Genomic DNA, 13639 nt, shown 5'->3' with positions numbered 1-13639 from the left:
CACCATGCAAAATTGGAAACTTGTCAAGGGGGAAGAATATCTCTGCACAAACCACACATCCCTAGTGTGGGATACAGTTTCACGTTGTGAAGCCCAACCAATATTATAGCCTTGGCCATCACCCAATAATCCCAAACCAATTGGACCTCCTTGGAGTACTGTATCTTAAAAGCAGCATTCCACAATAGAAAACCTGCCCTACCTGCAACATGAAAGCAAGAATTACTCACAAACATGCAACACCTTTGCATGAGCCATCAAAAAAATAGGCAGAGTGGAAGCAAAGGTATTCAATGCAACTCATGCCACACCAAGGTACATCTACCAGGAGAGGTATACTAATGGGCCAATGCATATTATTGTTGTTGTTGTTATTATTATTATTATTATTTACTACATTTTATTTATAAGGTGCCGCAAGTGTTTCACAGCACCGTACAGGGAGACAAAACTTGACATTACAGTAAATAAATAAAATAAATAAATAAAGGGATACAAAACATTACAGTAAATAAATAACAAACATAGAATACAGGTAACAAAGAGCAGCACAATTCTCTAAACATAGTACAGCTTAGATGTAAGTAGCGAGTGAGTGATCAGCGCACAACTAAGAGCTGGTGGCCATAGATAGAGATGAGCCTTTACCAGCAGGATAAAAAACAGGTATAGATGGTTGCTGAGTAGGAGAGGGCTGTGAGTAAAATGTCTCGAGAAGAGGGTTTTGACCACAAGAGGAAAGAGGTAAAAATCTAGTAGGAAGGAGAAACAGACAGATGACATAAGGTGCAAGCAGGTGGGAGGTAGACTGATGGCAGGCTGTAAGCAACTCAGAGATGGTCAAGGCATGAGGCAGGGGGATGGAGGAGCAGACTCAGGACTTGGTAATGCATCGGAAGGCTATGCTTTGATTAATAGGTGGGTTTTCAGTGCCCGTTTGAAGCATTGCAAGGTTGGAGAGAGTCTAATGGAGTGGGGGAGCGCATTCCACTGAAGGGGTGCAGCAAGGGCAAAATCTTGAACTCGAGCATGGGAAGCAATGACCAGGATAGAGGAGAGGCGATGGTCATTGGCAGACCATAGGGGGCGGGAGGGAGTATGAAGGGAGAGGAGGTTGGAGATGTAGGGAGCAGAGGAATTAGTGATGGCCTTGTATGTGAGGGTGAGGCTTTTGAAGAGGATTCTGTAGGGGAATAGGAACCAGTGCAGAATTTGTCGAAGGCGAGTGGCAGGTGTGGAGCAGCAGGAGAGGAATATAAGCCTAGCTGCGGAATTGAGTACAGATTGGAGGGGAGCAAGATAGGAGCAAAAGAGGCCAGTGAGGAGAACATTGCAGTAGTCGAGCTGTGAGATGACCAGTGAGTGGATGATAAGTTTAGTTGCACTCTGGGAGAGAAATGGCCTGATGCGAGCAATGTTGCATAGCTGAAACCGACAGGATTGTGCAGAGCTTGGATGTGGGGTTCAAAGTTTGGGAGAAGTCAAGAATGATGCCCAAGCAGCAGAGTTTAGGGAGATGATGGTGTTGTCAACAGAGATAGAGATATTGGTAGGGGGTGTTTCTCTGGCTAGGGGAAAGATAATGAGTTCAGTTTTATCCATGTTGAGTTTCAGAGAGCACTCAGCCATCCAGGAGGAGATAGTGGAGAGGCAGCTGGAAACCAGAGAGAGGACAGAGGGGTACAGATCAGGAGAGGAAAGGTAGAGTTGTGTGTCATCAGCATAGAGGTGGTATTGAAGGCCAAAGTAGTCAGGGCCAGTTCTAGCCCTTTTTGCGCCCCGGCCGGGAAATAGGGGCATGGCTTCATACAGAGGGTGTGGTCAGTTACGCCCCCTGTGCAGTAGAGTAGCACCGCTGAAATGCTGTGAAGTGCGCGATGACGTACAACAAAGGTCCTCTCCATGAAGGGAAACTAGATGCATAGCATCTAGTTCCCTTCGTGGAGAGGACCTTTGCTGTGCGGTGTGCGATGACGTCATCCTGTCATCACAGCGGGACACAGCGGGCAGCGGCAGCGGGACACAGCGGGCAGTGGGGGGCACAGCAGTAGCGGATCTTGCCATGGTGCGGCGCCCTCCGGATGGTGCCGGTGCCCTCCGGATGGCGCCGGTGCCATCTGGAAGGTGGCGCCGGGCAAAAGTCCTGCTTCCCCCTGGCATCCGCTACTGAGAGGAGTTAATGAGCGCACCCAGGGAAGAGGTGTACAGGGAGAACAGAAGGGGGACAAGGACAGAATCCTGAGGGACACCAACAGGAAGGATGAAATGGTGTGAGGTGGTGCCAGAGGCAGACAGAGAGAAGGAGCAGTTAGTGAGGTAAGAGGTAAACCAGTCAAGGACAGTGCTAGAGAGGCAAATGTTTTGGAGTGTGTAGAGGAGGAGAGAATGATCCACAGTGTTAAAGGCAGCAGAGAAGTCCAGAAGGATAAGCAGAGAGAAGTGGCCCCTGGATTTGGCCAAAAGCAGGTCATTGGTGACTTTCACCAAAGCAGTCTTAATGGAGTGGAGTGGGCAAAAGCCAGATTGTAGTGGATCAAGGATGGAGTTGTCAGAGAGGTAACTTGTGAGATGGCTGTAGACCAGTCATTCAAAAAGTTTGGAGGCGAATGGGGTGTAAGCTAGTGGGTGATGAAGGGTCGAGGTTGGGTTTTTTGAGAATAGATGAAACCACAGATTGTTTGAATAGTGAGGGAAAGATGACGGCAGAGAGTGATAGGTTGAAAAGGTAAGCAAAGTGGGAGCAGGCAGTTGGGGAGAGAAGAAGAAGGGAGGGAGGGGGTAGAGGGGGCGGGTTGAAGGTGCAGGATAAGATGAGGGAGTGGACTCCTTGTCTGTAGTGGGACAAAAGGAGTACAGGGTGGTATAGATGTAGGGGAAGGATGATGGGGTAGGGGGGCAGCAGAGGGGTGATGGGAGGAGATATTGTGTTGGATTTCCTCAATTTTGGAGATGAAGAAGGAGGAAAAGTAAGTGGCAGTCTGGGATGATGGGAGAGGAGGAGGAGGGGGCAAAGGAGAGTGTTGAAAGTTTCAAAGAGATGGCGTGGACTGGAAGACTGAGAATAGATGAGTACTTAGAAAAAGGATTGCTTGTTAAGGGAAAGAGCAGAGCTGTAGGAAAAGAGAATAAACTTGAAATGGAGGAAGTTCGCCAGAGAGTGAGATTTCCTCCAGAAGCATTCAGTGGGGTGTGAACTTTTTTGTAAGAATCATGTTACTTTAGTGTGCCAGGGTTGGGGTTTAGAGCGGTGAAGGGAGACAGAGGAGAGGGGGGCCACAGAGTCGAGAACAAATGTTAGGGAAGAGTTATATACTCTATATATATAGGCTGCCTGGTAGGGACAGGTCATGGTGGAAAGAGGAGAGTGGAAAGTCTCTAGAGAGGACAGGATAGTGGGGTTGAGAGACACAAGATTGTATCTGGTGATGGTGGGTCTGTGCGTGGGGAGGAGAGGGGAAGATGAGATGGTAAAAGAAAGTAGATGGTGGTCAGAGAGAGGGAAGGAGAGTTAGAGAAATCAGAGAGATCAGTTCGGTGGGTGAAGACAAGGTCAAGGGAGTGGCCGAGATTGTGAGTAGGGGTGGAGGTACATTGAGAAACTCCAAAGGAGGAAAGAGCAAGAAAATTAGTGGAAGCTGCATTAGTGATGTGAATAGGGATGTTAAAGTCACTGAGGATGACAGAGGGTAGGATGGAGGAGAGAATGTGGGGAAGACAGGCAGCAATGTTGTCAAGGAAAGGTGAACAGCAGCCAGGGGGCAGTAGATCACTGACACAAAGAGGCGAAAAGGTGAGGGATGGCTTAGGTGGGATAACACGAAAGGTGCAGTTTGGGGAGAGAAGGGTGCCCACTCCTCTACCCTGACAGTCATCAGGTCTGATTAAGTGGGTGAAGAAGAGGTCCCCATAAGAGAGGGCAGCAGTGGAGGTGGTGTCAGGGGAGGAGAGCCAGGTTTCAGTGATGGCAAGAAGGTTAAAAGAGTGGGAGATGAAGATGTCGTGGATAGTAGGCAGCTTGTTGCAGATTGATCTAGCATTCCAGGGTGCACAGGAGAAAGGAAGTGAGGGGACAGGGGAGATGGGGATCAGGTTGGCTGGGTTTAGAATGTGTGTGGGTATTCTGGAAATTGGGGGGGTTTGAACTAGCAGTGAGGTTTGGTATGGGACAGGATCGAGGAGCCATAATTCCGGTACAGTAGTGTTGTTCAGAGGAATAATATAGAATGGAGTGGGTGTAATATAGAATGGACAATGAGAAGGGGGTGTAGTAAAAGCAAAGACAGTCCAAACAGGAATTTCTAGGAAATAATGGAAGGATCAGAAGGCTGAGATTGTTACACAGTGGATGTAGATAGTGTAACTAAGGAGCAGAAAGCAATGTGTGAGAGCAGTAGGGCTGTTAGTTAATTAGACATGGAGTTCAGTGTCCAGGATGTGCAGTCTGCAGGCATTGGTGGTCGTGGATTAGGTAACTCACTGTAGTATGTTGATTGCAGTTCTTTTTGTGGAGGTGGGGAATATAATATGCTGTCCTTCTGTTTCTCTCCTGTTTATCTCCGGTATATCTCCAAGGTTCATATCAATATTACCTGATACTTTTTGCTAACATACGTCACAGCCAGCAGCTTCACAGCCTAACATGTACTGATTAAATAGAAATACTCACATAGATACTAGAGATGAGCGGGTTCGGTTTCTCTGAATCCGAACCCGCCAGAACTTCATGGTTTTTTTCACGGGTCCGAGCAGACTCGGATCTTCCCGCCTTGCTCGGTTAACCCGAGCGCGCCCGAACGTCATCATGACGCTGTCGGATTCTCGCGAGGCTCGGATTCTATCGCGAGACTCGGATTCTATATAAGGAGCCGCGCGTCGCCGCCATTTTCACACGTGCATTGAGATTGATAGGGAGAGGACGTGGCTGGCGTCCTCTCCATTTAGATTATAAGAGACTGAGAGAGATTTACTGGAGCTGACTAGGAGGAGTACTGTTACTGTAGAAGTGTAGAGACTGAGTGGAGAGAGTTTACTAGTGAGGACAGTGCAGTTTACTTTATAATCCGTTCTCTGCCTGAAAAAAGCGATACACAGCACACAGTGACTCAGTCACATACCATATCTGTGTGCACTGCTCAGGCTCAGGCCAGTGTGCTGCATCATCTATTATCTATATATAATATTATATATATCTGTCTGACTGCTCAGCTCACACAGCTTATAATTGTGGGGGAGACTGGGGAGCACTACTGCAGTGCCAGTTATAGGTTATAGCAGGAGCCAGGAGTACATAATATATTATATAGTGAGTGACCACCAGACACACAGTGCAGTTTATTTAATATATCCGTTCTCTGCCTGAAAAAAGCGATACACACAGTGACTCAGTCAGTCACATACCATATCTGTGTGCACTGCTCAGGCTCAGGCCAGTGTGCTGCATCATCTATTATCTATATATAATATTATATATATCTGTCTGACTGCTCAGCTCACACAGCTTATAATTGTGGGGGAGACTGGGGAGCACTACTGCAGTGCCAGTTATAGGTTATAGCAGGAGCCAGGAGTACATAATATATTATATAGTGAGTGACCACCAGACACACAGTGCAGTTTATTTAATATATCCGTTCTCTGCCTGAAAAAAGCGATACACACAGTGACTCAGTCAGTCACATACCATATCTGTGTGCACTGCTCAGGCTCAGGCCAGTGTGCTGCATCATCTATTATCTATATATAATATTATATATATCTGTCTGACTGCTCAGCTCACACAGCTTATAATTGTGGGGGAGACTGGGGAGCACTACTGCAGTGCCAGTTATAGGTTATAGCAGGAGCCAGGAGTACATAATATATTATATAGTGAGTGACCACCAGACACACAGTGCAGTTTATTTAATATATCCGTTCTCTGCCTGAAAAAAGCGATACACACAGTGACTCAGTCAGTCACATACCATATCTGTGTGCACTGCTCAGGCTCAGGCCAGTGTGCTGCATCATCTATATATATTATATATCTGTCTGACTGCTCAGCTCACACAGCTTATAATTGTGGGGGAGACTGGGGAGCACTACTGCAGTGCCAGTTATAGGTTATAGCAGGAGCCAGGAGTACATATTATATTAAAATTAAACAGTGCACACTTTTGCTGCAGGAGTGCCACTGCCAGTGTGACTGACCAGTGACCTGACCACACTGACCACCAGTATAGTTAGTAGTATACTTATATTGTGATTGCCTGAAAAAGTTAAACACTCGTCGTGTGACTTCACTTGTGTGTTTTTTTTTTTTTATTCTATAAAAATAAAACTCATTCTGCTGACAGACAGTGTCCAGCAGGTCCGTCATTATATAATATATAATATATACCTGTCCGGCTGCAGTAGTGATATATATATATTTTTTATATCATTTATCATCCAGTCGCAGCAGACACAGTACGGTAGTTCACGGCTGTGGCTACCTCTGTGTCTCTGCACTCGGCAGGCAGTCCGTCCATAATTGTAATACCACCTAACCGTGGATTTTTTTCATTCTTCTTTATACATACATAGTTACATAGACATCTTCTCTTTATCAACCAGTCTATATTAGCTGCAGACACAGTACAGTACGGTAGTTCACGGCTGCGGCTACCTCTGTGTCTGCACTCGGCAGGCAGTCCGTCCATAATTGTATACCACCTAACCGTGGTTTTTTTTCATTCTTCTTTATACATACATAGTTACATAGACATCTTCTCTTTATCAACCAGTCTATATTAGCTGCAGACACAGTACAGTACGGTAGTTCACGGCTGTGGCTACCTCTGTGTCTGCACTCGGCAGGCAGTCCGTCCATAATTGTATACCACCTAACCGTGGATTTTTTTCAGTCTTCTTTATACATACATAGTTACATAGACATCTTCTCTTTATCAACCAGTCTATATTAGCTGCAGACACAGTACAGTACGGTAGTTCACGGCTGTGGCTACCTCTGTGTCTGCAGTCGGCAGGCAGTCCATAATTGTATACTAGTATCCATCTCCATTGTTTACCTGAGGTGCCTTTTAGTTGTGCCTATTAAAATATGGAGAACAAAAATGTTGAGGTTCCAAAATTAGGGAAAGATCAAGATCCACTTCCACCTCGTGCTGAAGCTGCTGCCACTAGTCATGGCCGAGACGATGAAATGCCAGCAACGTCGTCTGCCAAGGCCGATGCCCAATGTCATAGTACAGAGCATGTCAAATCCAAAACACCAAATATCAGTAAAAAAAGGACTCCAAAACCTAAAATAAAATTGTCGGAGGAGAAGCGTAAACTTGCCAATATGCCATTTACCACACGGAGTGGCAAGGAACGGCTGAGGCCCTGGCCTATGTTCATGGCTAGTGGTTCAGCTTCACATGAGGATGGAAGCACTCAGCCTCTCGCTAGAAAAATGAAAAGACTCAAGCTGGCAAAAGCAGCACAGCAAAGAACTGTGCATTCTTCGAAATCCCAAATCCACAAGGAGAGTCCAATTGTGTCGGTTGCGATGCCTGACCTTCCCAACACTGGACGTGAAGAGCATGCGCCTTCCACCATTTGCACGCCCCCTGCAAGTGCTGGAAGGAGCACCCGCAGTCCAGTTCCTGATAGTCAGATTGAAGATGTCAGTGTTGAAGTACACCAGGATGAGGAGGATATGGGTGTTGCTGGCGCTGGGGAGGAAATTGACCAGGAGGATTCTGATGGTGAGGTGGTTTGTTTAAGTCAGGCACCCGGGGAGACACCTGTTGTCCGTGGGAGGAATATGGCCGTTGACATGCCAGGTGAAAATACCAAAAAAATCAGCTCTTCGGTGTGGAGGTATTTCACCAGAAATGCGGACAACAGGTGTCAAGCCGTGTGTTCCCTTTGTCAAGCTGTAATAAGTAGGGGTAAGGACGTTAACCACCTCGGAACATCCTCCCTTATACGTCACCTGCAGCGCATTCATAATAAGTCAGTGACAAGTTCAAAAACTTTGGGTGACAGCGGAAGCAGTCCACTGACCAGTAAATCCCTTCCTCTTGTAACCAAGCTCACGCAAACCACCCCACCAACTCCCTCAGTGTCAATTTCCTCCTTCCCCAGGAATGCCAATAGTCCTGCAGGCCATGTCACTGGCAAGTCTGACGAGTCCTCTCCTGCCTGGGATTCCTCTGATGCATCCTTGCGTGTAACGCCTACTGCTGCTGGCGCTGCTGTTGTTGCCGCTGGGAGTCGATGGTCATCCCAGAGGGGAAGTCGTAAGCCCACTTGTACTACTTCCAGTAAGCAATTGACTGTTCAACAGTCCTTTGCGAGGAAGATGAAATATCACAGCAGTCATCCTACTGCAAAGCGGATAACTGAGGCCTTGACAACTATGTTGGTGTTAGACGTGCGTCCGGTATCCGCCGTTAGTTCACAGGGAACTAGACAATTTATTGAGGCAGTGTGCCCCCGTTACCAAATACCATCTAGGTTCCACTTCTCTAGGCAGGCGATACCGAGAATGTACACGGACGTCAGAAAAAGACTCACCAGTGTCCTAAAAAATGCAGTTGTACCCAATGTCCACTTAACCACGGACATGTGGACAAGTGGAGCAGGGCAGGGTCAGGACTATATGACTGTGACAGCCCACTGGGTAGATGTATGGACTCCCGCCGCAAGAACAGCAGCGGCGGCACCAGTAGCAGCATCTCGCAAACGCCAACTCTTTCCTAGGCAGGCTACGCTTTGTATCACCGCTTTCCAGAATACGCACACAGCTGAAAACCTCTTACGGCAACTGAGGAAGATCATCGCGGAATGGCTTACCCCAATTGGACTCTCCTGTGGATTTGTGGCATCGGACAACGCCAGCAATATTGTGTGTGCATTAAATATGGGCAAATTCCAGCACGTCCCATGTTTTGCACATACCTTGAATTTGGTGGTGCAGAATTTTTTAAAAAACGACAGGGGCGTGCAAGAGATGCTGTCGGTGGCCAGAAGAATTGCGGGACACTTTCGGCATACAGGCACCACGTACAGAAGACTGGAGCACCACCAAAAACTACTGAACCTGCCCTGCCATCATCTGAAGCAAGAAGTGGTAACGAGGTGGAATTCAACCCTCTATATGCTTCAGAGGTTGGAGGAGCAGCAAAAGGCCATTCAAGCCTATACAATTGAGCACGATATAGTAGGTGGAATGCACCTGTCTCAAGCGCAGTGGAGAATGATTTCAACGTTGTGCAAGGTTCTGATGCCCTTTGAACTTGCAACACGTGAAGTCAGTTCAGACACTGCAAGCCTGAGTCAGGTCATTCCCCTCATCAGGCTTTTGCAGAAGAAGCTGGAGACATTGAAGGAGGAGCTAACACGGAGCGATTCCGCTAGGCATGTGGGACTTGTGGATGGAGCCCTTAATTCGCTTAACAAGGATTCACGGGTGGTCAATCTGTTGAAATCAGAGCACTACATTTTGGCCACCGTGCTCGATCCTAGATTTAAAGCCTACCTTGGATCTCTCTTTCCGGCAGACACAAGTCTGCTGGGGTTGAAAGACCTGCTGGTGACAAAATTGTCAAGTCAAGCGGAACGCGACCTGTCAACATCTCCTCCTTCACATTCTCCCGCAACTGGGGGTGCGAGGAAAAGGCTCAGAATTCCGAGCCCACCCGCTGGCGGTGATGCAGGGCAGTCTGGAGCGACTGCTGATGCTGACATCTGGTCCGGACTGAAGGACCTGACAACGATTACGGACATGTCGTCTACTGTCACTGCATATGATTCTCTCAACATTGATAGAATGGTGGAGGATTATATGAGTGACTGCATCCAAGTAGGCACGTCACACAGTCCGTACTTATACTGGCAGGAAAAAGAGGCAATTTGGAGGCCCTTGCACAAACTGGCTTTATTCTACCTAAGTTGCCCTCCCACAAGTGTGTACTCCGAAAGAGTGTTTAGTGCCGCCGCTCACCTTGTCAGCAATCGGCGTACGAGGTTACATCCAGAAAATGTGGAGAAGATGATGTTCATTAAAATGAATTATAATCAATTCCTCCGCGGAGACATTGACCAGCAGCAATTGCCTCCACAAAGTACACAGGGAGCTGAGATGGTGGATTCCAGTGGGGACGAATTGATAATCTGTGAGGAGGGGGATGTACACGGTGATATATCGGAGGGTGATGATGAGGTGGACATCTTGCCTCTGTAGAGCCAGTTTGTGCAAGGAGAGATTAATTGCTTCTTTTTTGGGGGGGGTCCAAACCAACCCGTCATATCAGTCACAGTCGTGTGGCAGACCCTGTCACTGAAATGATGGGTTGGTTAAAGTGTGCATGTCCTGTTTTGTTTATACAACATAAGGGTGGGTGGGAGGGCCCAAGGACAATTCCATCTTGCACCTCTTTTTTCTTTTCTTTTTCTTTGCATCATGTGCTGATTGGGGAGGGTTTTTTGGAAGGGACATCCTGCGTGACACTGCAGTGCCACTCCTAGATGGGCCCGGTGTTTGTGTCGGCCACTAGGGTCGCTAATCTTACTCACACAGTCAGCTACCTCATTGCGCCTCTTTTTTTCTTTGCGTCATGTGCTGTTTGGGGAGGGTTTTTTGGAAGGGACATCCTGCGTGACACTGCAGTGCCACTCCTAGATGGGCCCGGTGTTTGTGTCGGCCACTAGGGTCGCTAATCTTACTCACACAGCTACCTCATTGCGCCTCTTTTTTTCTTTGCGTCATGTGCTGTTTGGGGAGGGTTTTTTGGAAGGGCCATCCTGCGTGACACTGCAGTGCCACTCCTAGATGGGCCCGGTGTTTGTGTCGGCCACTAGGGTCGCTAATCTTACTCACACAGCTACCTCATTGCGCCTCTTTTTTTCTTTGCGTCATGTGCTGTTTGGGGAGGGTTTTTTGGAAGGGACATCCTGCGTGACACTGCAGTGCCACTCCTAGATGGGCCCGGTGTTTGTGTCGGCCACTAGGGTCGCTTATCTTACTCACACAGCGACCTCGGTGCAAATTTTAGGACTAAAAATAATATTGTGAGGTGTGAGGTATTCAGAATAGACTGAAAATGAGTGTAAATTATGGTTTTTGAGGTTAATAATACTTTGGGATCAAAATGACCCCCAAATTCTATGATTTAAGCTGTTTTTTAGTGTTTTTTGAAAAAAACACCCGAATCCAAAACACACCCGAATCCGACAAAAAAAATTCGGTGAGGTTTTGCCAAAACGCGTTCGAACCCAAAACACGGCCGCGGAACCGAACCCAAAACCAAAACACAAAACCCGAAAAATTTCAGGCGCTCATCTCTAATAGATACAGACTTGATTGCTAGCAGCACCCACCCTCTGAAATTCCTCCCACAGCAAAAGGTTTACCCTAGGTGTGAACATCAACAGTCCAGTATACCCCCTCTAATACACAGTGATTTCTGACTATAGTACAGGCCAGGAATAGCTAATAAAAGTACAGTCCCAGTTACCAAAGTGATTTCGTATAGAATTGCAAACGTTGCAGGAGTGAGAGATAAAGTTGCAGTTAATTGAGGAAGACAAAGAGAAGATAGGGGTCACATCAGCTGAAGCATCTCCGGTATATCTTCAATGTTCCTATTAATATTATCATCATACCATATCCAGCAAACTCTTGCCCAGACCTTGAGTGCTTCTGGAATGAGGAAAAAGCTGGACTAATTGCACTCACTACACAGCTTTACAAAGAAAGCAATGCCAGTCTGGGACCTGCAAAGTGAGAAAGGGAATCAGCAATGCATATATCAAGGCCAGGGATGTGATTAGATGTGAAGGCAATATTGAGATGCAAGCATCACAGCAGCAGTGAGCAAAGAGTCTAATCACAAGCAGAGAATAAGCCTGCTGCTGATTAAGTACCCAACATTTCCAGAGTGACAATGATTGGGAACAGCTCAAATAGTAATAGTGGCCCTCATTCCGAGTTGTTCGCTCGGTATTTTTCATCGCATCGCAGTGAAAATCCGCTTAGTACGCATGCGCAATGTTCGCACTGCGACTGCGCCAAGTAACTTTACTATGAAGAAAGTAATTTTACTCACGGCTTTTTCTTCGCTCCGGCGATCGTAATGTGATTGACAGGAAATGGGTGTTACTGGGCGGAAACACGGCGTTTCAGGGGCGTGTTGCTGAAAACGCTACCGTTTCCGGAAAAAACGCAGGAGTGGCCGGGGAAACGGTGGGAGTGCCTGGGCGAACGCTGGGTGTGTTTGTGACGTCAACCAGGAACGACAAGCACTGAAATGATCGCACAGGCAGAGTAAGTCTGGAGCTACTCTGAAACTGCTAAGTAGTTAGTAATCGCAATATTGCGAATACATCGGTCGCAATTTTAAGAAGCTAAGATTCACTCCCAGTAGGCGGCGGCTTAGCGTGTGTAACTCTGCTAAATTCGCCTTGCGACCGATCAACTCGGAATGAGGGCCAGTATTCAGTAAACCTAGTGCTATGCCCATAAGACACATGCCAAGGAGCAGCACACCACCTCCCATACAAAATGCATCAAACCCTTTTGACTCTGCAACATCTGCATAAAACTGTAGCTGACCACTAGACAGAAGTGGGAACTCCAAATACAGAAACTCCTGCAGCACTTACCAAAAACTTGGATACAGTGCTGCAGCCTTACAACTTTTTGCCACAGCATGCTCCAGTTTCCTGCAAAAAATATAAACCACAAATCACAATAGAGACTGAATCTGGTGTAGAGAGAATGGGGCTGATTCCGAGTTGTTCGCTCATTATTATTTTTTTTGCTACGGAGCGATTAGTCACAAACTGCGCATGCGCAATGTACGCAGTCCGCCTGTGCCAAGTAAATTAGCACAAAAGTTTGGTAATTTACCCACGGCGTATCAAAGTTTTTTCATCGCTCTGCTGATCGTAGTGTGATTGATTGGGCAAACGCTGGGTGTGTTTGTGACGTCAAACCAGGACGAAAAGGACTGAGCTGGTCACAAATGGCTGAGTAAGTCTGGAGCTACTCAGAAACTGCGGGGTAATCGTTACGAAAAAATTAGCAAAGCTTTCGTTAGCAAATCTGCTAAGCTAAGATACACTCCCAGTAGGCGTAGGCTTAGCGTGTGCAATGCTGCTAAAAGCAGCTAACGAGCGAACAACTCGGAATGACCCCCAATGCGGGGTAATTCTGAGTTGATCGCAGCAGCAAGTTTGTTAGCAGTTGGGCAAAACCATGTGCACTGCAGGGGGGGCAGATATAACATTTGCAGAGAGAGTTAGATTTGGGTGAGTTATTTTGTTTCTGTGCAGGGTAAATACTGGCTGCTTTATTTTTACACTGCAATTTAGCTTTCAGTTTGAATACACCCCACCCAAATCTAACTCTCTCTGCACACGATATATCTGTCCCCCCTGCAGTGCACATGGTTTTGCCCAACTGCTAACAAATTTGCTGCTGCGATCAACTCAGAATTAAGCCCAATAGGTGGGGAAAATGTAATGAAGAAACCAGGTATCTCGTAACCCTGTTCTGCTTCAGAAAATGGCAACACCTGACAATTATATCAAACATTCAGTTCTTTTTTTTGCAAAAGCAACAGCAAATATGCTGGAACAAGGAGACTAAGGTAGTCATTAAGTTCTC

This window comes from Pseudophryne corroboree, chromosome 2, assembly GCF_028390025.1.
Source record: "Pseudophryne corroboree isolate aPseCor3 chromosome 2, aPseCor3.hap2, whole genome shotgun sequence".
Lineage (NCBI taxonomy): Eukaryota > Metazoa > Chordata > Amphibia > Anura > Myobatrachidae > Pseudophryne > Pseudophryne corroboree.
This window is presented reverse-complemented; position numbering follows the sequence as displayed.